This window comes from Armigeres subalbatus, chromosome 2 (genome assembly GCF_024139115.2).
Source record: "Armigeres subalbatus isolate Guangzhou_Male chromosome 2, GZ_Asu_2, whole genome shotgun sequence".
Taxonomy (NCBI): Eukaryota; Metazoa; Arthropoda; class Insecta; order Diptera; family Culicidae; genus Armigeres; species Armigeres subalbatus.
Genome location: NC_085140.1, coordinates 461,816,006 through 461,841,987, shown reverse-complemented (window position 1 = coordinate 461,841,987; position 25,982 = coordinate 461,816,006). Strand labels below are relative to the sequence as shown.

Below are 25,982 nucleotides of genomic sequence, written 5' to 3'. Positions count from 1 at the left end.
TAATTATTTGGTTTAAATCAGGCTTTGAGGTCAAAGCGTAATTTGAACCATTTTGTAATACCCGTAGTTGTTCTGATGAAAATTCCTGCGATGATCTGTTGACGACGAATCCTTCCAAGTGTTGCACATATTGGTTCCGATAACAAAATAAGTACACAGTTTGATGTCAGATCATACAATTTAGAAATCAACAGCAAAATGAGATCAAAATATGTAATCAGTCATGATGATATTTGAAAACAAAGTATGATTTCAATTTGATATCTATATCAAAATATGTTCTCTATATGCTGTCTTTATGTTTTCAGACTTTGCACGGGCTTTTACTATGTATCTTCGGGTTTTTAATAAATTTAGTTTTTTAACATGTAACAGTCTTTTTCGGCCAGACTCACATTTTTCTGCTACTTTTTAAAAGAGGGGTTAGTTAAAGGAGGGGAATTCTGTTGGATATTGTTTAGCTAATTTTAGGTGCAAATTATAACATTCTAAATTTTTGGTATTCAATTTACCGTACAATGTTTTGATGCTTTCTTTTACGTGTTCACGTTCTATTTTCTGAAAAAAGATGGGTAGGGATTGATGATCTGACTTTAATTTTATGACTGACAGGGATAAGTTTAAGTTAGAAGCAATTTTTCAAAAAGGAAATATCCTCAAACCATTCATATCAACACAAAGCAGCTGCTTTTTTTCAATAATTTAATCAATTAGGAGTGAAATAGATGCTTAAAAATTATTTAGCATTGTGCGAAATAAATGGGCGACTTTTTTAAAATTATCAATCATAAACCTGTGGCTTCCAAATAGAATAAATCCATAGTTTTGCGTTTAGTGAGCCGGGAATCCGGTTCATAGGCCCAAGTAGTGATTTGCCCTATACGCCATTCACATCATTGGACTTCATGATTTGTTTTGATGTTGAAACTACAATGCACTCTCTGTTTGATTTGTTCTTTGCGGGGACTTCTCTCAGCGCGTTATTACCTCGAAGCTATCCAAATTTTTGTCGCTGTACTGATTTTTCCTTCGTTGACATTTAGTTAGGTAAAACCATCGACAATTTTTGTCCATTTTTTTAATGCAAACGATGTAATCACTGTGTTATCAAATGTCACAATTGGAACATAATTATCTGTCAGTTCCATACAAATGCGCGTTCCAAACGAGTAGAGACCTGTCAAACGTGGCACATGGCGGTACTCTTCTTATAGGAGTCTAGTTACTTCTTCATGTAAAAGTAGCATATCTGATAATAACTTTAAAAAAATTGTATTCAATGCTGCATATTTGAAATAAATTATAAGTATTACTTGAAAAAAGGATCTACAAACCAGGGCTGATGTACGATTTGGGCGTAACTTATTTTGTAAACAAACATTGGAAGGCAGACAGTGTTGCCCTTCACTTTGTGCAAAACATGTAGCTCGTTTAGCTAAACGATTATACATTCTTAATTCAGGCGGTCATTTTTTTAACAGATCGACATGACATTTTGAAAATTCAAATATCCCTCTATTATTTGCACAGAAGGTTATGTATGTGCTCATAAAAGCTTACGTTGTATATGCTCTTGGGCCATATTGACCCCAAATTTGGTATAGGGTAAACTGGGGTAATATGCACCCCGGGGCAAAACGACCTTTTGGCATTATTAGCGGTGTTTCAGGAATGTTTTCAAGAATGTTTACTACTGAGTTGGTAGTTCGAGATCCGAACTACATGCTCTGTAGTAAATACTATCGACAAACTGCCGAAAATGTACTCAAAAATGCCAAAGGGTCGTTTTGCCCCGGGGGTGCATATTACCCCAGTTTCCCCTAACCTTTTTTTATTGTTTGGCCTATTTTTTCGAGAGACAATTTGATCATCTTTTAGGATGTTTCCTAAGATTGACCATAGGTGGGCCGGTACTAGGGTTATTCGCAAACAAGGATACATAAACAGTGATTTTTATGCTTATTTTACTTATATCTTAAAATCCTACCTATTTTGAACTGCACATTTTCAGATTGGTTATGCAGGAAGGCGCGTGCTTTGACATGAGGCATTGATTAGTTTAGAAATTGTGAGCAAAAGAATTAGGAATTTTACAAACGGCAATAGTGTGCGTGCTATATTCTTGCATGCGCGAAATGTTGCTCTAGCTTGAGATCCCTCGTTCCTACAGCCAAGTTGTATTCGGCAAAATTGTTCAGGATGTCCAGGACTACAAAGCGGTGCTTCTGAAAGACTCCTGAAGGAATTTCCGGAGGAATTCCTGTTGAAATATCCAAAGGATTTTTTGAAGGAGCTTCCAGAGAAATTTCTAAAGGAACTTAAGAAGGAATTCCTGTAGAAACTTCAGGATGAACTACGGTGGAATTCCTTAAGGGTCCTGATGAGTTCCTGAAGGATATTCCTGAGGAATTACTGATGGCATTTCCGGTGGAATACCTGAAGAATTTTCTGAAGAAACTTGCAGAGAAATTATTAAAGGAAGTTCTGGATGAATTCTTGGAAGAACTTCTTGAGGTATTCCCGCCAACCATTTCTTCAAGTTTCTTCAAAAATCTTCATATAGATCTTTAAAGGTTTTCTTATCAACCATCGGTAGCGATCGATGCCATTTCATGAAGAATTTTAAATTGTTCAAAAGTTACAACACGGAAAATTTAAAACGATCTTTTCTAAAATATCGATACCAAATGATGCCTTGAAACGACATGATTTTTCACTGTTCTTCTTTATCGGCCTGAAATTTTTTGCGACAAAAACAAAAATCTTCAGAGGTACTTCGAGAACATGTTCATTTTTTCATTTATTCGCTTATTCGAGAATCGAACCTGAAGAATTGTTGAAGATGTTGTATTTTCACACAAAGATCTGAACCATTAGACCACGTTATATTTTTATGGCAAAATTGCATAAACATTCTACACCATATTATTTATTTGAAATATTACTTATATGTAGGGGAATTATTTTCCACCCTACAGCACTTTCTTGTAATCATTGTACTCTTACCTCCATGCTAATATTATCATACATCAATTTCGGTCATCTCTAAGTAAAATGGTTTTCTTGTAAAATGGCATAGTTTTTCTTTGATTATTGGAAAACGAAAGTCGTTTCATTCCATAATCCATTTGTTTTCGAAAATCTTCATTTCCGGGGAAAAAAAGGGGAAGGGTCATTTGGCCGAAACCCATTCGGCCGAAAGCCATTTGGCCGAATGCCACTAGGCCGAACAGACCATTAGGCCGAAACCCATCTGGCCGAAAGTCATTTGGCCGAAAGGGTCGTTTGGCCGAAAGGGTTGTTTGGTCGAAAGGGTCATTTGGCCGAAAGTCATTTGGCCGAAAGGGTCATTAGGCCGAATGGGTTGTTTGGCCGACAGGGTCGTTTGGCCGAAAGGGTCGTTTGGCCGTATGGGTCATTTGGCAGAAAAGGTCGTTTGACCGAAATGAACGTTTGGTCGAATGGGTCGTTTGGCCGAAAGGACCGTTTGGCCGAATGGGTCATTTGGCCGAAAGGGTCATTGGGCCGAAAGGGTCGTTTGGCTGAAAGAGTCGTTTGGCCGAATGGGTCGTTTGGCCGAATGGGTCATTTGGCCGAATGGGTCGTTTGGCCAAAAGGGTCATTTGGCCGAAAAGGTAGTTTGACCGAACATTCGGACGAAAGGGTAATTTGATCGAAAGGGTCGTTAAGCCGAAAGGGTCACTTGGCCGAATTGGACATTCAGCTGAATAGTTCATTTGAAAAGTGAGAATTAGCAATGAGAAGAGAGACGTCCTACTACCCACTTTTTACATCGATAAGTGAGAAGTGAGACGTCTCACTCTCACTCTTCATTCATAACTTCACGCTGTAAAAAGTGAGAGTCGCGAAGTGATTAGTGAGACGTCTCACTACTCACTTTGCGCTTCTCTTTTTTTACAGCGAAAAGTGATAAATGAGGAGTGAGAAGTGAGACGTCTCACTTCTCACTCCTCATTTATCACTTTTCGCTGTAAAAAATGAGAAGCGCAAAGTGAGTAGTGAGACGTCTCACTAATCACTTCGCACTACTCACTTTTCACAGTGAGAAGCGAGAAATGAGGAGTGAGAAGTGAGACGTCTCACTTCTCACTCCTCATTTATCACTTCTCGCTGTAAAAAGTGAGAAGCGCAAAGTGAGTATTGAGACGTCTCACTTCTCACTCCTCATATCTCGCTTCTCACTGTGAAAAGTGAGTAGTGAGACGTCTCACTACTCACTTTTAACAATGAGAAGTGTGAAATGAGAAAAGAGAAGTGGGAAGTGAGACGTCTTACTTCTCTTTCTTCATTTTTTTCTTCTCACTATAAAAAGTGAAAAGCGCGACGTGAGTACTGAGACGTCTCACTTCTCACTACTCATTTCTCGCTTCTCACTGTGAAAAGTGAGTAGTGAGACGTCTCACTACTCACTTTTCACAATGAGAAGTGAGAAATGAGAAAAGAGAAGTGGGAAGTGAGACGTCTTACTTCTCTTTCTTCATTTTTCACTGCTCACTGTAAAAGTGAGAACCTCGACGTGAATAGTGGGACGTCTCACTACTCACTTTACGTTTCTCACTTTTGACAGCGAGAAGTGATAAATGAGGAATGAGAAGTGAGACGTCTGCATAGTGGGTAGTGAGACGTCTCACTACTCATTTTGCGCTTCTCACTTTTTCAGTGTGAAGATTAATTTCGGCCAAATGATCCTTTCGGCCAAATGACCCTTTCGACCAAATGACCATTTCGGCCAAACGACCATTTCGGCCAAACGACCCTTTCAGCCAAACGACCCATTCGGCCAAATGACACATTCGGCCAAACAACCCTTTCGACCAAACGACCCATTCGGCCAAACGACCTATTCGGCCAAACGACCTATTCGGCCAAACGACCCATATGGCCAAACGACTCATTCGGCCAAACGACCCATTCGGCCAAACGACCCTTTCGGCCAAACGACCCTTTCGGCCAAACGACCCTTTCGGCCAAACGACCCTTTCGGCAAAACGACCCATTCGGCCAAATGACCCATTCGGCCAAACGACCCATTCGGCCAAATGACCCTTTCGGCCAAATGACCCATTCGGCCAAATGACTTTCGGCCTAATGACCCTTTCGGCCAAACGACCCTTTCGGCCAAATGACTTTCGGTCTAATGGTCTGTTCGGCCAAATGGTATATTCGGCCAAACAACTTTCGGCCTAGTGGCATTCGGCCAAATGGCTTTCGGCCGAATGGGTTTCGGCTAAATGACCCTTCCCCGGAAAAAAACACACGCCAAAATGACAATCGATGTTTCGATATTCAGTGATATGAATCAATGAACTAAAAAGTGATAAAGCGTCAACGGTGTTTATTTAAGAAATTCTTTGTCAAAATATATCATTGCTTTGAGATCGTTCTTTATCTGATATCACAGTTAGCGTTTCTTGAATATTCATATCGTTATTGCGATTAACTTAATGATAAAGATGTAGCGGTGTTCATCTTTGAAATGCTTTGTCAAAGTATATCATTCCGTTGATAACATTCTTTACATGAATTGAGATAACGATTCATTAAGATTTATATCGTTTTTGGAAATATTTAAGGGTAAAGAAATACCGACAAAATTATTTGATTATGCATAAATAACTTTTAAGTAGTTTGACGAATGGTTGGTCGGGATTGCTGCAGAAATTTCCGAAAGAAATCTTGAAGGAAATACCAGAGAAGTTCCATAGTATACTTCCGGAGGCATTCTTGGAGAATCTTCCAGAAGAATTTCTGAAAAAACTTCCGAAGGAATTCAAGGAGGAACTTTCGAAGGAATCCCTGGAGAGCTTTCGGAGGCATTCCTGGAGAAACATCCGGAAGATCTTCCGGAGAAATTCGTGAAAAAACAACCGGTAGAATTTCTAGAGGAGCTTCTGTACGAACTTCCGAAGTAGTTCTTGGATGAACTTTCACAGGAATATCTGGACGACCTTACGGAGGAGCTTCTAGAGGAATTTCCAAAGGAATTCCTGGAGAATTTTCCAAAGGAATTCCTGGAGGATTTTCCGGAGAAATCCCTGAAACTTCCGGACTAATTCCTGGAGCAACTTCAGACAGAATTCCAGAACTTTATTTCTAGAAGGATTACCGAAAGAATTCAAAGAAGAATTTTATGATAATGTGTAGCAAGTTTCCTCTGAATTTTCTACTGCCATCGGGAATTTTTCAAACAAGCGCGCAACTCAAAGTAAAGGGGCGGGCTTGGTAGTCATATGTCTACTGCTTCATACGCAGGAGGTCGTGGGTTCAATCCCAGGTCCGTTCCACTCTCCTACTTTGTGTCTTTCTCTATATTTCTTATGTTCTAGCAATCGCTAGAACTGGAAATGGACTTCCATATCGTTTCCATCTCAATTCCTATACCTTCAACTTGAATATTCTAACAGTAATCTGCTAGAATTGGAAATGAACTATAAAGCGCGTTTCCAAACATCCAATTAGAAATTCCATCAGTTGCTTTCTCCTATCTATCACATTGGCAGCTTGTTAACCAAGACGGACCTCTGCCTCTCGAACCTAACCCTAAAATTCCAACAAATTCCGCATGAACTGCGTGGCAAGTGCAGAGGTATATTCGGCTTGCAGTGGGCGAGTGATTGCATCATCAATTCCTCCCCCTTCCCTACATTGACTTGCATTCTGACGTGGCAGGCGCCAGTATGACCTAACAAATGAGATCACCAGTACTTGTACATTGAAGATGTTAGCTAGTCCTCAGCTAACTCAAAGTTAAGTGCGTTTGACGTCTCAAATGCGTTGTAGTTATCAACAATGTTAATGTATTTTTATGTTTCAGATTTTAAGCCCGAGGCAAAGTTTATTAAAACTTTTGTAATTTGTATATGAATTGTATATAAAGGTCGCAGAATTTATAAGAATGTAATAAAATTTTCTATTCGCTGGCTTATTGATTGTCTTTAAGTATTTTTGAATAAGTAGATTAATCCTAAAAATGTTTGGAAAATCTTTAAAATGTCTTCACAGAGATTCAAATGTCTTGTCAAATTGAAGACATGCCTTCAAGTCTGGCATCGCTACATATAATGAAGGAAATAAAGAACATTTTAAGGACAGCTTGTTATATAATGACATTTGATGGTAATGTCGAGTAGTAATGGTTGAATCGACTGAAAATTATTTGATAACCGTGATGCTATATCTTACATCGTAATAATGATTTTGACCATATAGCATGCTGTTCATCGTTATGCGGGTTGTCCTTATTAGTTCTATGGTTTTTTTTAAATGCTGTGCTATTCTTGGTTGCAAATTAAGTGTTCAGGACCTGTGAGCTCTAGTAAATTAACTAGCGAAGAGCGGAGTATCACTAAAAAAAAAAAACACCCCTGCTAGGAAGCAATACGAGCCATGCTAAGCACTCCGCAGCAGTGACAATCATACCAGACTGGATCGCATCCACAGCTTTAGTCCATTCTCGCATACAAAGATATGAAGTTGTTAGACCCATATCACTTCTCGCCATTCGCTGCCAGCGAAACGCATTTTTATATTACTTTCGCAGTAACCACCGAGCCGGTTGGTAAGCGAGAGATGGATGTCGCAATTTACTTGACTCATATTAATCGCATAGTTAATGTGATGGCTCATTACCGTGCAGAACAGGTGGAGTATCCCTTCCAGAGCCTCGAGGATTTATCTAACGCGCATATGAACGAAGCTGGTACTATTTAATACGAAGTCGCACATTTGGCTATTAGTGGGGTAACACAATCTTCGGGCGAGTTCGCAGCTAAGTGACTAACATCAGGAGATCGCTAGACACGTTTTCAGTTGTGTTCATTCGGTCACAAGAACTTGTTATGAGTCTTATTTCGCAATAAAGTCAATCGTCTTAGTCTTTGATTGAGCAGATCAAGAAGGTCTGTCAATAATAGATCCAATCCAATCAAAGCGCGTTCCTCTATACTTTTGATAAATAATAAAAAAAAAACTTTATTTGAGATATAAAAATACATCCTAAAATTTTGAATATAAAACCTGTGTTGTGGTGATTATAAATTATTGATCTACAAAAATGAGGTCTCGCAAAATAAAGTACACAAGCAATTCCCTCGCTTGTTCCTAGCTCTTATTACTTCCCAATCAGAAGTGAAACGTTTCCTCCTCCTACTACAAACAACACGCACCCAAGAAAAGATCTGTCTAACGATCCAAACCATTTCCCTATTTATCCACGCTGCACAACACTCAACTCCCAAATTTGAAACCGAAAAAAAGAAAGAAAAACTTCAACCAGCTAAAAGCGTGCCGGTGAGTGGTTCATATTTCCAAACAATCAATTTTCACTTGCCATAAAATGTTCTTGTCGATATTAGAACAACAGCAACAGCATCAACAGCGTTTATTAGGTTCAGCACGCAGCGGGAAGTATTGATATCGAGAACCTTCATGGGAGTACGGATGCGTGGCAGCGAAAGAAAAACGCGTTCCAAATGTTTACGCAATGCCGAATTAAAGAACCCCACCGAAAAGAAGAAAAAAAAAACGCTGAAGAGGAAAACTTCGCTGTATAAAAATATGATGTAGCGGGCAATTAAAGATGGAAAATATTGTATTCATCTTCCCGTCATCCTCCGCCTCGTGGAGCCCACCTTTTCATCCGGACGCCGTGACGATTGCTGCCCTTGTTGTTGTTGTTGTTACGTCGTTATTGTTGATCGGAAAAATGGGAGTGGAAGGCCTGTGGCATGTTTTCCGCCCGGGAAGTGCGATTTTCGGAGGAAACAACGGCGTCAATCCGAGACGAAGATTGTTTAGTGGTGGAAGATTAAAAAAAAATGGAAATCCGCCGTCATCGAAATGAAACTCTTCCATCAAAGTTTCGAAGTAATATTTTATTTTTGGAATAGAAAAAAAGGCGGATTGCCCTTCCTCCTCGTTCGGTGCTGATGAGCAAAGTGTTTGAAAGATAGGTCCGAAGAGAGTTTAGTCTGAGATATTTGTTACTTATACTTGAACGCTTACAAAATAATCAAGATAAAGCTCAGTTCTGAAATTGATAACTTAGGCTGAGAAAAGATTACCTACATATTACTGTAACTAATTTGCTGGTAGAGCCCTCAAAATGTTTGATGTAGGGTACCCTACAGGGTGACTGCTCCTGGGCTTCATCTAGCTCAGTGGTCTCCAGCATGCCGTCTATAAGGGGCCACATAGAAATATTAAGCAGACGAAGCTTTTTTTTTTAGATTTCGGTCAACTTCTTTTACTTCTTTATTAAGGCTTCGCAGCCATAAGCCTCTGGGTCTGCCTCTGCTGCGATGTCCCGCTGGGTTCGAGTCTCATGCTTGTTTACAGATTTCGTTTCCGCCGCTACGTAGAGTGTGGCCGACCCAGCCCCACTTCCGATCCCGAATTTCTGTGTCTATCGGCCTCTGGTGACAACGACGATGGAGATCGTTGTTTGAGATCCAGTTGAGAGGCCACCAGGCCCGAATTATATACCGCAGGCATCTTTTAATGAACACCTGGAGCCGTTGAGTGTTCTCCACTGATACACACCATGTTTCGCTAGCGTATAACAGCACAGATTTCACGTTAGAGTTGAACATTCGTATTTCGGTGCGTTCATTTATCTGCCTGTTTTTCCAGATATTTCTTAAACTCGCAAAGGCAGCCCTTGCTTTCTTGATCCGTGCGCCAATGCGATCTTGGTACCGCCGTCTGACGCCATTTGGCTACCAAGATATTGGAAGCATTTAACATTCTCCACTGGATGCCCGGCTACTGTGAAATTAGAAGGAGTCACCGTGTTTACATCCAACGATCAGGTTTTGTTGACGTTGATGACTATGAGCAGATGAAGCGATCCTCAGTATATTTGCAACAATGAATCACATACAGTGGCTGGTTTCCTATCCGTCGCTGCCAGCACCAGGCGCTAACCTATATGTAAAAATAGCCAGCATGAGTTAACCACCTGAAGTTTGTATGGCGAAAGACATCTAACGCGGGTTTTCTCAACAGTAGGAACTTTTCACGAAAAACTATTTGGTACCAGTTATGTAGGAAGGTGTCCGCTACTATGCCTACCAAATATGTTTTCGATTAAGGTGCTTATTTTCGAGATATTAAACATTAGATGCCTTTCGCCATACTGATTTCCAAAAGTTAACTCCTAGTGTGCCGCTGTAAGCACGCTCAAAGCAGGCGATTCATTGTTTTTCAGTTCATAATGCATTTTACAGAACATTGTATATTTGAACAAAATGTTTTATTTCTGTGAATCTTTTTCAAATAACATATGTACTTGTAACGACATTTCATTCAACTAGTGTTATCGCCATAGCTGACTTTTAGATCTAGTAGTAGCGGAATTGACACAAGAAATTGTGTTTTCGCCATTACATCTTTTCAGCTTAGCTGATAGAAAATAACTGTTTGCCAACAATTCATATGTCTGTAATTTCGATCTTATGTTTTGTTTATGCTCGAGATTTATTGTTCACTTTAACTTGTCGTAGTATATAACGAAAGGGATCTGCGAAAAACCCTATCGGTATTTTGAGCAGATCCGCTCCAGATTCTAAGAAGCTTTCACTCCGGATCCTGAGCAAAATTCGTTCGAGATTCTAATCAGAATCGCTAGAACTGTTCTCATGCGCCGAACAGCATAATAGTAGGTTGAAATCGCTGTTATTTTGCCTGTCTTGGTAAGAGTAGTCACCATGCTACTACCCAAGCCGTTCCTGGGTGGACGTTAGGCGAAATAACAGCAATTTCAACAATGCTGTTCTCACAAATGGCCCTCTACTAAAATTTCAATTTCTATTGGCTTCATACTCTTCGCTCGCTTGTGACACCTATCCATACTGTTCTTCATTGTTGCGCTCCCTCTTACTTTGAGTTTTAGATGTTGTACTCACCGATAAATGCCAATAAATCAATAATGATTGAGTCATGTACGGTGATCAAAAAAACTTTCCCAATCAGAATCTGTTTAGAACTCTGAACAGAATATCCCAAGTAACATTTCAAGTTTTATAACGCTCTTGAAGACCATAATTTACTCTACGAGAGTGTTATGAAACCATCATAAAACCAAAATGTTACTAGGGATGTTAGGAATTTTAAACAAAATCCGTTTTGAATTCTCGAGATTCGGATTATTGTTATTATTATTTCGGAATTCACTTGAAGTTCTGAATAGAGTTAAGGATTCTATTTGAGATTCTGGACATAATTCGTTGGGACCTTAAACAGAATCCGTTTGAAGGCTCTGAACAGAATCTGATTGCGATTCTGAAAAGAATTTGAATGGTATTCTGAATAAAATCCATAGCCAACATATTTTCTGGAGGTAATAATCCAACAAAATTTCAGTACAATCTCGCCAAAAGTTGATTTATTTAAAAAATAAAAGCATTCTTATTACTACGGAGCAGAGAATCACAATTTTATTTTTACCTGTAGTTCAAATTTAGTTCCTTAAAATCTGCGATGAAATACAAATATCTTAACCAGGGGCGATATCATCGAAGTGTATTTTGCTGATAGCCTACATAACATCTATGTATACAGTAACAAAGTTCTTGAATCATAATTATAAAACTATTCACGATGTATAAATCGTACTTCCACATCATAATGACACCGTAAATACACCGAAAAATTAGGAATGTTTAAAAGCTTTTGCTGTCATGTAATGCTCATCAATGGGATACTTACTTGATACTTGATGGGCTACAGCTCTTCGATGAACCTACGCCGAATGGAGTATCCTTCTCCACTGGACTCGATCCTGGGCCAATCGCTTCCAGTCGCCCTGAACACTGGGCGCCCTCAGGTCCTCTTCAACTGCAAAAGCCATCGTGTACGCGGCCTTCCACGAAGCCTGCGGCCTCTTCCGGGTCTCTACTAAATATTATCTTCGCTTGACGTTCTTCCGGCATACGAACAACGTGATCAGCCCACCGTAGTCTGCCGTGTTGTATAAGCTTAATAATATCCAGCCCTTTATACACCTGGTACAATTCGTGATTCATGCGACGCCACCAGATACCGTTCTCCTGTTTACCGCCGAGTATTGTCCGCAGCACCTTACGCTCAAACACTCCGAGAGCTCTCCGATCAGCCTCCTTTAACGTCAATGTCTCATGGCCGTATAAAGCCACCGGAAGAATCAGAGTAGTATACAGCGCGAGTTTTGTTTTCGTTTGCAGACTACGGGACTTAAGCTGGTTACAAAGTCCGTAATAAGCCCTATTTGCAGCTGCAATACGCCTTTTCACCTCGCGGGTAACATCAATATCGCACGTCACTAATGTTCCAAGATACACAAATTCTTCTACCACTTCAAATTTTTCACCATCCAGCACTATTTCGCTACCACCACCACTAACGAACCCACGTTGATTGCCAGCGACCATGTACTTCGTTTTGCTGGTATTGATCGTGAGTCCAATCCTCGCTGTCTCCCTCTTAAAAGGCGCAAAAGCCTCTTCCACGGCACGGCGATCAATTCCGATAATATCGATATCGTCCGCAAATCCCAGGAGCATATGCGATTTTGTGATAATGGTACCGCTTCTTTGCACACCAGCTCTCCTAATCGCTCCCTCGAGCGCAATATTGAACAGTAGGTTCGAGAGTGCATCACCCTGCTTTAATCCATCCAAGGTAACAAATGACGTCGATATTTCATCCGCAACCCTTACACTTGATTTCGATCCGTCCAACGTTATACGAATCAGCCGTATCAGTTTCGCCGGAAAACCATGTTCAAGCATAATTTGCCATAATTCATTCCGTTTCACTGAATCGTACGCCGCCTTGAAATCAATAAACAGATGATGTGTCTGCAAGTTGTACTCCCGGAATTTATCAAGGATTTGTCTCAGGGTAAACATTTGATCCGTCGTTGATCGGCCCTCACGAAAACCTGCTTGGTATTCGCCGACGAAGGACTCTTCAAGCGGTCTCAATCTGTTGAACAGAATACGGGACATAATTTTGTACGCCGAATTAAGGAGGGTTATTCCTCGGTAATTGGCGCACTCCAGTCTGTGCCCTTTCTTAAAGAGAGGGCAAATGAGGCCGTCCAATCAGCTGGCAGGCAATTCCTCGTCTTCCCATATTTTCGACATAATATGGTGCAGAACTTCATAAAGCTGCTCACTGCCATGTTTGAGAAGTTCAGCCGGGAGCTGGTCCTTCCCCGCAGCCTTATTGTCTTTCAGCTCTTTGACAGCTCTTTTAACCTCATCTAGTGTAGGTGACACCACAGCTTGTCCATCGTCGCTAATATTTATTCTGTTCACCGATGCACCGTCACTTCCTCCATTCAACAAAGTCTCGAAGTGTTGCTTCCACCTGGCAGCCACTTCAGTTTTATCTGTCAGCAAATTCCCTTGTTGGTCGTTGCACATGACGGGAGATGGCGCTGTCTTTCTCCGCACGCCATTGACAGACTCATAAAACCTCCGCATATCGTTCTGCTCCATTTTTTCCTGCGCCTCACTAATAACTTGTTCTTCGTACTCTTTTTTTCCTGCGGTGGGTTCGTTTTTCAGCTGCTCTTGCTTCCTTGTACCGATCTCTATTCGATCGGGTACCTGACACCAACATCCGGCTTCTGGCAACGTTCTTCTCGTCTGTCACTCTCTGACACTCCACATCGAACCAACCCGTCCTGGGTCGCCTCTGTGCAGTGCCACTTCTCGTGCTGTTGTGCTCACCGCTCCATGGATCGACTCCCATAGATCGTTGATGTTGTCGCTAACGTTGATTGCACTTATCCGTTCGTCGAGCTTCTGGCGGTACTCAGCCGATACTCCTTCCGCCGACAATCGCTGGATATTGTAACGCATCGTTCGCTGTGATCTTTCGTTCGATACAGTTGACAACCTTGATCGAATTTTACTGACAACGAGGTAGTGATCAGAGTCAATGTTCGGACCTCTGAATGTCCGCACATCGATAACATCCGAGAAATGGCGCCCATCCACCAGAACATGGTCTATCTGGTTGCAAGTTTCACCATTTGGGTGTCTCCAGGTATGCTTTCGGATGTTCTTTCGTGCAAAGTAGGTGCTACTGATGGCCATCCCTCTGGCAGCAGCAAAATTTACTAGCCGTAGGCCGTTGTCATTGGTAGCGGAGTGAAGGCTCTCTTTACCGATTATGGGACGGAAAAGTCCTCTCTACCGACCTGTGCGTTAGCGTCTCCGATAACAATTTTCACGTCATGCTTTGGGCACTCTCCATAGGTTTTATCAAGATATTCATAAAACGTGTCCTTCACGTCGTCGGATTTATCGTTTGTCGGTGCGTAAACGTTGATTAGGCTGTAATTGAAGAATTTGCCCCGTATCCTCAACACACAGATTCGTTCGCTTATGGGTTTCCACCGCATCACTCGCTTCATCTGCTTGCCCATCACTACGAAACCAACTCCATGCTCTGCTTTTTCACCGCCGCTGTGATAGATGTTATACTTGAATGCAGTATTGGTCGTGGGGTCCACGGCTCGGAGTTCACGTTCTCCGGATCTAGGCCATCGGACTTCTTGAATAGCAGCCACGTTTACTCCAACCTTCTGCAGTTCACGAGCCAGAAGGCTCACTCGTCCAGGTTCATTTAGGGTCCTGACATTCCAGGTACCGAGTTTCCAATCATAGTCCTTATTTCGTTGCCGGGTCGGTTGCCAAAAATAACGTTCTCTTTTTCTTCTATCTCCATTTTTCGTAGTATTTGAGAGGCTTCAGGAAGCTACCTTACCGGGGTCGCGTTACCTACATCGCACTGGTGGGGCTGCAACCTTAGGTATAGCTGACGCGATACAGCATTTCTTTAATCAGCCGCTGGGTACCAGTCAGAGGCTGTTTGAGGCGCATCTCCTGGTGAACAGACGCTCGAGGCGTACCTTCTCACTCTAGCTGATGTCAGAAGGACAACAGTGCCCAGGCTACACAACCCTTAGCTGGCGGTCTTTTGTCATCGGACGACCCGTGGAAGCGTGAGATAGGGACTTGTGGGGACCAGAGCTCTGTTGGGCGCACCTTCCTTGATGTCAACCCACCATTTTGCAGCCCATCAATGGGATACATGTAGTATATTCCCAGAAATCCTTCGCGAGCCGCAGAAAAAGGCTTTGAGGGCCGCACTTTGGGAATCACTGATCTAGCTCGTATGATCAAAAACAAAGCAATGAGAAGGAACTTGTTCTGTTTCTTATTTTTATATTTTTTCCTTGTTAGCTTCTTTTGCGTTGAGATGAAGTTCAATGAGATGGAAAAGGACACAGTTTCCCAATTTACACTACATGGAGAGCACGTTACTTATTTAACCACTCAATAAGGGACCGACTGTTTACTTCGATGACATTTACTTCCAGGGTGCAGCAGCAGTAAAAAGTGTAGACAACAACCTTCCGTGCACCATGTTTACGGTACTCGTCACTGAGTGGCGATACCGGCGTGTCTATCTGTGTTGTTAAGCCTGCTACTCTATGTTCTGAGTTTTTCAAAATTTTCTCCATGAGCTCATGGAAGAATGGTAGTTGGAAATCGATAAAATGTATGGGAAAATCAAGTATTTCGAAAATTTAAGGAAAATGGTGCTGTTTAAGAAGAAAGTAGTGATAAGGAATGAAGTATGAGGTGAAAAGATTATCTCCTGCACATAGTTTGCACTGATTAGTAGTTTAATAGTGATGCAATTTTGATTTTACTACCATTGAAAAAACGCCATCTCTTGCATTAATCGTTTTGACTGGTACCTTATTGGGCTTATGTTGCAAAACATACATAATCAGATCAGATAAGGGGTGTTCCATTGTTTTTTTTATTTATGTGATGTTTGAGATATGGAATAGTGGAAATATCAAAATTCAAATAAATAAAAAAAAAAATACATTGGAACATAACGAAGACCATTGCAAAAACGCCTCAAATTGCTAGTTTCAGTTTTTCATATTGTTTCATTTTTTTCATTTCAGTTTTGTTGTCAGAAACCGTCGTCGTCGACTAATGGCTTCAATCATTCCAAAAAAGTACTTATGATAAAAGCCTATTTGATCAGAATTAAGTTGAAGATCTCATTTACACTAGACCTGTGCGCCGATGCACTTTGAACCGGCTACGGCATGAACGCATTTTTCTAACGACGGCGGTGGCTTAGCCGGCGCTACGCCACGATTGTCCTCAGCGACGGCGGCCGAGCTGCCGGATCGGCGCGATTGAAAAATATAATTTTGTCGAACATTAACTTTTTTGAATAATATTTCTCTCTTTTGAATCTACTTAGATACCTCGCAGATAAAAACTGTAGCTGCGAATACAAAATAATGGTAAAGAAAGAAAACGATCTAAACAATATAAGTAACAAAACCCATCACTGTTCGATAATGTTCACTTCGGATGAAGACTAAACGCGAAGAATTATTATTATTGTCTTTATTAGGGAGACTTTTAGCCCGAGGAGAATCATTTTTCTAGCCAAACATGGCCTGATTTATTCACAGACCATGTACGCCAAGTGTCAACATAATTTTTTTCAAAATAGATTTGTCAAAGAGTTGCTCGAGATATTTTGGATTAAGGACTTAGGGTTCTGAATGAAGTGTTAGATTTTCAATTCTTTTGTCTCTCATCTGACGGTAATAGCAAATTAATGCCATATGTCCATCACCATACTCTTAATTTTCATTCTAATTCTAATGCTTTCAGCTTTTCGTATATCAAAAAGTAATCGAAATAAAAGTGATAACTTCCAAATTAATCTAAGCTCATTTGCCTACAAAGCCCCACGGCGAATATCACACATAACCCCATCTTGCCGACCTTCCCCGCATTTCCACCCACGGCATCTTTGCCGCGACTCCTCTGCTGCAGGGAGTCGGTGGCGTGCGAACAAGTTGACAAACGAACAAAAATGCGAATAATTACCACCATAGGAGAGTCAGGGGCTTTCGGTTTTCCATAGTGGAATGTACAACAATGGCTCAATGCCCTAATTAATGACACTAAAATGTTTCCCAAATAGAGACGAGGAAAATTGTTTTCATCGAGAAAAATAGGCTGTTCATAACGCCCCTAGTTTCCTTAGTTCTGACTCATCTTGTACAAAACGGGGATCGGAGTGGAAGCGCGGAGTGAAGAACCCATTTAGATGGAAGATCGAGCATTATCTTAGCAACCAGTGACGGCGTCGTCAATGCGACGACCGCAGCAACAACAATAACAGCGAAAATGAAGTCAAGGCACTCTTTGACCAGCGCGAACTGTCCATAAACGATGCGGCGATGGGGCAAATGATCTCGCTCGTTTGCTGTTGACCGGGGGTCCAAGCGCTGGACAAACGAAGGTGGATCACGGGAATAAGATTTCAGTATATTACTGTATGAAAACAAATGAAACAAAAACGAAGCGGGAATGAAATAAAACTACATTAAAAACATAAAAGTATAAGAAACGGATCGACACATTTGAAAGGACGGGGGAAAGAGCGCTGGGCAGGTGCTTTCTGCTTAAGTATCGCTGGACGGACGGAGCGATAAACTTAAGAGACTCGGTGAATTTCAGCATGCAGATTCATCAATTGTTTTAATTGTTTCTCGTTTATCGCTCTTCTTTCTGGGCTCATCACGAGCAGATTGTACGCTGCTCACTCGCTCGAATATGTGACCTCCCTGGGGTCCCTGTCCCCTGCCGCACCGTCGTCACGCAGCGCAGATCGGTCAACGGGACATTTGATGGGCTGGAATGCCGCTTACTTTTGTGCGTTGCGTAGGGTGGTGAAGCGTTGGCCAAATGAGAAACTGTGATTCTTCTCGATTAATTCCGTCGAAGTAGCCATGAACTTGGGTTTTTATTGTTATCAGCACCTTGTTACACACTCAACCCTAATGACACGTTTTTATGCAAAAATTCTCAAGCAATCTCAGCAAAAAGTTTCAGTTTTAATGGTAGTGTCACTCGCAGCACAAACACAAACCACACTCGCATGATGATGCTGGCAAAGAGTAGAAATTTGTAGCACTAAAAGCGATGCGATAATTAAAACTTCTTGCACACAAAGCGCCCTCAAAGGGGCACCACAAGGCAAGGCAACAAAACATTTTACGATTATCACGCTCCAAGCCTGACGTTGTTGTCACCGACTGCCTGTCCTTCTGTGCACCACCATTGCCCGATGCCGAACCCAAATTGGAGTAAGGTATGGAAATGCGCACTGTTTCGGATACATTTCTTTCCACGTTGTTTTCTCCTCTTCTTAACTCTTTGAAGCAATAGGCGCCGAGTCAAAAATGGCGACGAATGGTTTACGATTTTGTAATTTATGTAGATTTGCATCACTCGGACGATAGTGGAAATGATATCGTCGATGTTTTCTGAGCTGAGCTTCAAGGCAATTGCACTTTTAAATACTTTGTAATAAGGGTTAAAGAGTTATGACTGAGATTTTTTCATTCTTGTGAATTGTTTATTGTCAATTTTGGTAATTTTGGGAGATTTACAGTAAATGGTATTGTTTCCATAAATAGATGTTTTTTGATTTTCTATCTGCAAAAATTTGGCCCATACTTATGTCATACTTAAGACTCATGCTCAAATATTTTTATATCTTTATTAATAAGACTTAGATGCTGAACTTGATAGATCTATTCAATAGCTTTAACGCAAAATATTATTATGTTGGTGCATATGACTGTTAGCAAAAAATAAATTTTGCGTTGTGTTGAAGGTAGCCAAAAAATAATCATAATAATACCCTCTACACACTTAACTCATTTAACAGTATTCGGTAAATTTTACCGAAATCTCAACAGCAGAACTGTTCGGTAATTTTTTTACAGATTTTTTGTAATTTTATGATTTGCTCAACTGTCAAAATTACCGAAAATCAGTAAAATTATTTACCGAACAGTTCTGCTGTTGAGATTTCGGTAAAATTTTACCGAATTCGACGATTTATTTTAAGTGTGTACGCTGCATCATTCGCAAGCATTCTCATATTTCACAACATATAAAAAACATATAAACATTCATCGTCCGTAGTACCCACTCAAAACTGATGAGACTAAATTATGCCTCATCTTCGGAAAAGCATCCAGTCAAAAAGAAATCAACGTGAGAGGTTCGCGAGCGCTACAACAAAAAAAAAACAGTCGATGGAGGGTGCCGGCGGAAAGCTGAGCTTCCGAACCGGAGATGGATACACAACGGGAAAATAATAAAAATCGATAAACCATCCGGTCGGTCGGCCCACCCGACGAGTCGAGTGGTGGTCGGTCCACCCTCAGTAGGCGCGCGCCATCTGACGACACGTAAACAACAACACCGCCGGGCATCGTGGCCTTCTGCGATTATGATGCCTGCCCGGAGGCCCTGCGGAAAAAGGGGCAAATGAAAATTGCATGAAGTAGTGAGAATACACTCCGAAAAAGATAATCGTAAATTATTAGAGTAAATGGAAATGGATTGCGAAATACATGTGATGCAAGTGTGGGGCTGATCTGTGTGTATGTGAGCTGGCGGGTTCGGTGATGCTTCTTTACCGGGCGAGAATAGTAGCCACCCCAGAGCACAAGGAAGGACCAACCAGCAAATAACAAACACGAAAAATATCCCAGCCGAGAGCAGAGGTAGCAAACAGAAACAAAATAACATATTTTTTCCCTTCCGAACCCACTGCGGTAGGATTTCCAACGATGATGAAAACTCATGGAAAATTCATCTAAAATGATTAGAGCTTTTCCAACCATTGATGTAGCTTTTCGTTGTTGCATTTATTAAAGTCGGTATTTCTGTACTCGTTAATTTAATAAAAAATATTGAAGTAGTAGAGACAAAACTAGTCTAGTTTTCATTCCCTAGTGAAACTATAACCTTTCAGTACAACCAAAATACCCCGACGGACAACCTTTGACCGGAACGTCGGATGGTGTGGGAAGAATATGCCACATCCCCCGCTCAGGAGTAATACAACTGGAAAATGATTGCCTTTCGGTGGGCAATTTCGTGATGAGGTAGGGAGGTTTTACGCATTTTACACACAGCTTCGACATCGGATCGGACAAGGCTGGGGACAGTGAAAAATGAAGACCATCGAAACGGGAGCGGTTTTTGTGTCGGACTTCGGCAGACGATGTCGCATGGACAGCATTTTTATGATGTATCGGGAGCAGATGGGAATGGATGATTGAATGGGCGATAAGAATCGGACCGGCCCGGCTCGGTCGTCATTCTTTGGAAGTGCATATGTCTGTCTTAATTAACAATTTCAATGGACATTTAGAGGCGATGATGTCTGTTGTTCTATAAGACGGGAGAGATGCAAGAAGTGATGGAACATGTGAAATTCTGGGAGTGATATCTGGCGGTATTTAGCGACTCGAATTTTAAATAAATAGCTTATTGGTAGAATATATTTTAAAAAATGTGTATACTTATTTGATATTTTGTACGACATTTTTTATTTCGTACGTCTTCTTTGTGTTCATGGAGTGTGGCTCTTCCACTAAGCATGCAGATATATGTAAGAAAACAAATAAAACTGGTTCAGTATTCAAGTAAAAATTCATTTTTTTTACTCTGAAGAGATATTTGTTTTATTGCTTATTTATTAGAATATCTGCAGTTGCCATTAGACCTCATGCAATTACAAAAATTTGTATTTTACAGAAACAAATTTCGCCCTCGATAGTAAGGCCGTCTTAAGTGTCTTAAGAGTCTGGACTTTCTTGCTAGTCAACTTCAGGATGAGACATTATTTTAGTTGTTGTAGCATCACTGATATTTTCCTGTACTCATGCTCGTGCTCATCACTCATATTTTTCTGTATTTTCTTTTCTATTTTCAGGACGATAATTTGGAATTTTCCATTCGGTTTTCGGTAAGTTTAATTAGTGAACAAATTTTCTAAAGATGAAATTAAAAGAACAGATTACGTTTATTGAGGTCTAATGCTTAACATTGATTGGCAAATCTATCATTTTTGTATGTAGTTTTATGCTTAGTTTTTACATAAAATTATGAGAATACCTGCCACACGGTGGCTGGGTGTTTTTTTTTCTTCCTAAGCAATGGAGGGGGATCTGCTCAACAGACATCCTGGGTTGTCCAGGAAGTGCGGGGTTAGGGATCACCTCCAACAGCAAACGAGGGAGGCAGGACTACATCACCGACCTGCTAAATCGTTTCCATTGCCGCCAAGCCCATAGTCCCTTCGGTACAACCAGAAAGTAATGTTTCAAAGGGGGCCAGTGCACAACGCACCCTCGAGGTTAGCTGAGTGTCCTTGTAGCACCGAACATCGTGACTCGCTTTTTTAGAAGAACACCATGGTATCGTGCCAGCGCGTTGCCGGCTTTCCAGGTGGCCTTACCACGCCCTATGTCCTCGGAAGGTGGGAAGGGTCGACTTCGCGCCTGCTTCCCTCTGCACGACTGGTATCAAGAATGATGATGCCGCGTGTACCCCAAATTGACCTTTCTGCGATAAGGCCTATTCGCCAGCACACAGAGGGACTTGCCGACGCGGTGCCTACGCCTGCCCCAGCCTTGATGAGGACCCCTTTCCGGCCTCAGGCTCGGAACCCGCCCGGTTGACCGACGCCGCGAAAGCGACGATTCCATTTTGTTCTTCGCACGGCCACTTGTTCGATAAAAGGATCGAGTTCGACCACAGAGCATGACCACCGGTATGACCCAATTGACCCATGAAGCCGACTCCGATCCCTTGGACCACCTCTAATTTGCGCCTGAACTAGCCATCCTTGAGTCCACGCGCCTCTGTGTAGCTTCGAGACGATTTGGGCGATAGCCGATAAAACGGCGTTCCAGCCAACTTCATCTTTACACATCCTCCGAACTAGGTTGTCCGGGGTAGTGTCCAGACCACATGTGGCAAGCATGTGGTCACGCATTGTGCGAAAACGCGGGCACACGAACAACACGTGTTCCGCCGTTTCCTCTAAACCTACGCACACCGGACACTCGGGCAATGCCGAGCAAGCCAGCTGCGTTACCTGCACTGTGATTTTGCAGCACGCTTAAACGCCGGGCATATCGAACAAATCAAACAATTGGGAGGGTTCGTGCGGCATTGTGCCTTTTGCCCGTCAAATCCGCAGCCTCGGCAGAGATTGCTTCTGTCAGGGCCTTTGCAGTCCCATTGCTTGTGCCCCGGTTCCAGGCACTTGAAGCAAACTTCGGGTTGCTCGTATATGCCCACAGGGCATACCGACCATCCCACCTTGACGCTCCCTAACTTGACTACCTTGGAGGCGTCCGCTGCAGATAGCCGAACCAATGCTACCTGCGTCCCTGCCGGACCTTCCCGTAGCCGAACGGCTGCGGTGGGCGTCTCCACTTCACACTGTCGCCGCAGTGCCGTGACGAGCTTTTCGACTTCAGTGATCTCGTCCAGGTCTTTAACCCTTAGATTCACCTCCGTCGTGAGTGCCCTCACCTTGACCGTCTCGCCTAGGATCTCCTCCGCCAACTTCTTGTAGGCGGCGCCCTTTTGCGAGACGCCCCGCTTCAGCTCGAGTATCATCTCGCCCATCCGGGTACGTCTTATTCGACGTACGTCGGCGCCGAGTTCACCGAGCTTGACGTCATTCCTCATCGCCTTCAAAACATCCGAGTACTTAGCATCGTCCGCCGTGATGACTAGGGCATCGCCCCTGGAGCGATTGGCGCCTACCCTAGACTTCTTGCTACCCTCATTCGCCTGGGCTTTCTTTTCGGCCCTTGACGTCTTCGGTTTCCTCTTGTTCTTGACCAGGGTCCAGGAGGCGTCATCCCCCTCTATTTCCCTGGTCTGGTGCGGCTGAGAACTTTCAGCCTGCCGTAACCCCTTACCACCGTCTTTCCTGAGTGGACGGACCTTTCCAGGTCCTTCCTCCCCCGGTTTTGGAGGTACCTGACCGGGGTTCAGCTTCCCAGCCCCACTACCCTTGTTCGGGGTAGTAACCCTCCGCGTTTTGGAGCGGCCCCCAGGGAGCTCATCCCCTGGAGACTGTCTCTCCCGTTTTTGTGTCTGCTCCGTTGGAGCAGTCACCCCCGACGTACCCGCAAATACTTGAGCCTTAGTCTGGGTAGACTTTGGCACCACCGTCTTCGCTGGCACGCCTTCGGTCGATTCGACCTTGCCCGAGTCCGCGAATCCTTGGGCCTCAGTCTGGGTAGACCTCGACTCCACCGATTTCACGGGTTTACACTTGGCCGTCCCGACCGCCCTCTCCAGCATGGCGTCCAGCATCGACTTTCGAAGTTTCTGCAAGCTCCTCTTGAGGTCCTTGCTGATATTATGCGATGACGCAAAGTCGATGATGGCGTCCAGCTGTTCCGTCGCCACCTCGAAGGCCGAAAGCCCATCGCGTTTGCGGTTCATCGCCTCCACAAGCCATGGGACGTCAATAACCCCTACCGGCGTTTTTATAGCCGAGAGGAAGGTTGAGTGACCTACGCTGGCGCTGCGCACTGAGCTGCCGACTATTGCCTCTAGCCTCCTAGGCGGAGACCTGAACAACCCACCTCTTGCGAAGGGGTTGTCGCCTACACTACTACCACTAATTGAAGAATTGACTTGGTTTTCCATTTTGGTCCCACGAGTTGCTCGGGAAAAGAGGTCCACCACGCCAGAGCCCAGCATGACGCGGTAAGGGACAATTACTGTGGAGGGTGCCCAGGTACCCCACAGGCTCCGTTAAAGGCCTCGCTTATTATTTCACCCCCCTGGCCATGCATCCCCTCGGCACGGGTCGCTTGACGCCTTGGGATTAGGGGTTAGGGACGATGGTCCCGGTCTAACTCGCAGTGGCCATGGGGATGGGTCGTCAAGCCCTTGGACAAAGTCCCTGCTGCCCGCAATGTGTGTATGTATGTATGTGTGTGTATGTGTGTATGTGTACAAAATTTTGTAGACACGCTTTTTAGAACAAGTTCCATTCGACGGAGAATCCTGTCCCATTGCTTACTATTTAAAATTGGCCAGATCGGACTATGACTTATTACTAAGTCTATGGGACTATGGGATGGGACTATGTGATCTATGGGACTATGGGATCAGAAGATATGGTCAAAATACTATTTTCTATGCGCAAAACACGCTAATAAACACTCACTCTTATTCTTTTGGACGAAAATGGTACTAACTCCGCTAGGTGGATAAATCAGGGTTTTATGAAAGCCTGACCACGTTATATTTCGGACACTTAGATATTGTCCAAATGATTTATTGCCATTTTATCAATTTAGACGACAACGAAAACATGCTGAAAATGTCACATAAAGCGAAGAGATTCAGCTGCCATGTAAATTGATCGTCTCAGTAATTTGTAATTATTTAAAAAATCGCAGTGGAAGATGGGTGTCCGAGATTTAACGTGGACAGGCGATATATAGAATTTCTCCAGGAATTCTTTCGGAAAATTCTTTGGAAATTACTTTGGAGATTGATCCAGAAATTCTTTATGTAAATGCTTAGATTCTCAGAAAATTTCTTTGAAAATTATTTCTGAAATTCTTTTAAACATTCTTTTGGGAATTTGTTTGGAATTCCTACGAAAACTCCATCGAAAATTTCTTTGAGAATACCTACGGAAATTGTTTCGGGAAAACCTTCCGTAATTCGTTTAGAAGTATTACTTTTGTTTTTTTATGAATTCCTTTATAAAATCCTGGAAAAATTGATTCAGGAAATTTCTTCGATTTTTTACAAGGAGTTGCTTTTGACAATCGAACACTCTTCCGGAAATTTAATAAGAAATTCTTTCAAATATTCCATTTAGAATTATTTTGGCAATCTGCTCTAGATTATTTGGATTGTTTTAGAAATCATTCGGAAATTGCTTCCAAAGTTCTTCCGGAAATTTCATCTGAAAACTCCTTTGAAATTTCCATTCGATGTTCTTACGTTAGTACACATTCCTTTTTTCATTCTTCAATAAATTTGCGGGAAAAAACTTTCAACAAAATTTCCGGAACAATTCCTGTAGAAACTTCGTATAGTTCTACTAAAAGTATTTCCGAAGGATTTCCTCATACATATCCTAAGGAAATTCCTAAATTAATTTTCGAAAAAAATCCTAAAAGAACTCGTGAACAGAAATTTCCGAAAATATTTTCGTAATTTCCTTAAAATGCTTTCTCTGAATTTTTAAAGCAATATCTTGATCTGTTTTAAAAGATCCAAGAAGGAAATTCCGAAAGAATTGTTGGAGAAATTTAAGGATGTCGGAGATTCCTTCAGGAGTTCTTTTAGAAATTCCATTAGGATTTTGTTCACAAATTTCTTAGAAAATTCCTTATATTTTATCCTAGAATTGAAGAAAAAAATCTTTGAGGAAATTCTGCAGTAATTACTTAAAAAAATTCAAGGGGATAGAATGTTCGATGGTATCCCGATGTTAGATATTTCTTATTTTAGATTTTTTTTAGACATTTACGAAACAATTCCTAGTGACCAAAACTGTGTTTATCATTTTGTCGTCTGTAGATGCATTCAATAAACAGCAAAGTATATTTTTGTTCTTGTTCTTAAGCTCTTAACATTCATCTAGCAGTGAAGTAAAAAAAAGCACCACTTGGAGCAAGAACTACCATTCGCTTCGCCAGTGAATATGCTCTTTCTTATGCTAATCTTCATTCTTTGGTTATCACTTACTAAATATTCCGGGAAGATGTACTTTATTTTTTTACTTCGAGTAGGGGAAATGACGGCTTTGGCAGGTTTTGTTCTATTATTGTCAGGGGGGGGGGCTTTTTGTTGACCAAATCTTATGAAATTCGGCCACAATATTCTTTGATATGCAATGTGAGTTTTGTTACTCAAAACCGTGATTTTTTTTGTCTAACCATTTTAGCAAACTTCACTATATTAAAATAAAGTAAGTCACGATTGCGTGAGGATGCGTGAAATGTTTTTTTGTGGAGCTAAACTCCAATCTTTCCAACGCTTTTTTTTTCGTTGCGC

The 25,982-nt window shown here is 42.0% G+C and overlaps 1 protein-coding gene across 2 annotated transcripts in view; it reads left to right on the top strand.

Annotated features, from left to right (window-relative positions):
- The window catches only part of LOC134213871 (uncharacterized), a 243,659-nt gene that overhangs the window by 12,139 nt on the left and 205,538 nt on the right, over positions 1 to 25,982 (top strand). For both annotated transcript variants that reach the window (XM_062693307.1, XM_062693304.1), the window contains exon 2: positions 20,863 to 20,895. The gene's annotated coding sequence lies outside the window, so the exon portion shown is untranslated. The remainder of the gene's footprint in view (positions 1 to 20,862; positions 20,896 to 25,982) is intronic.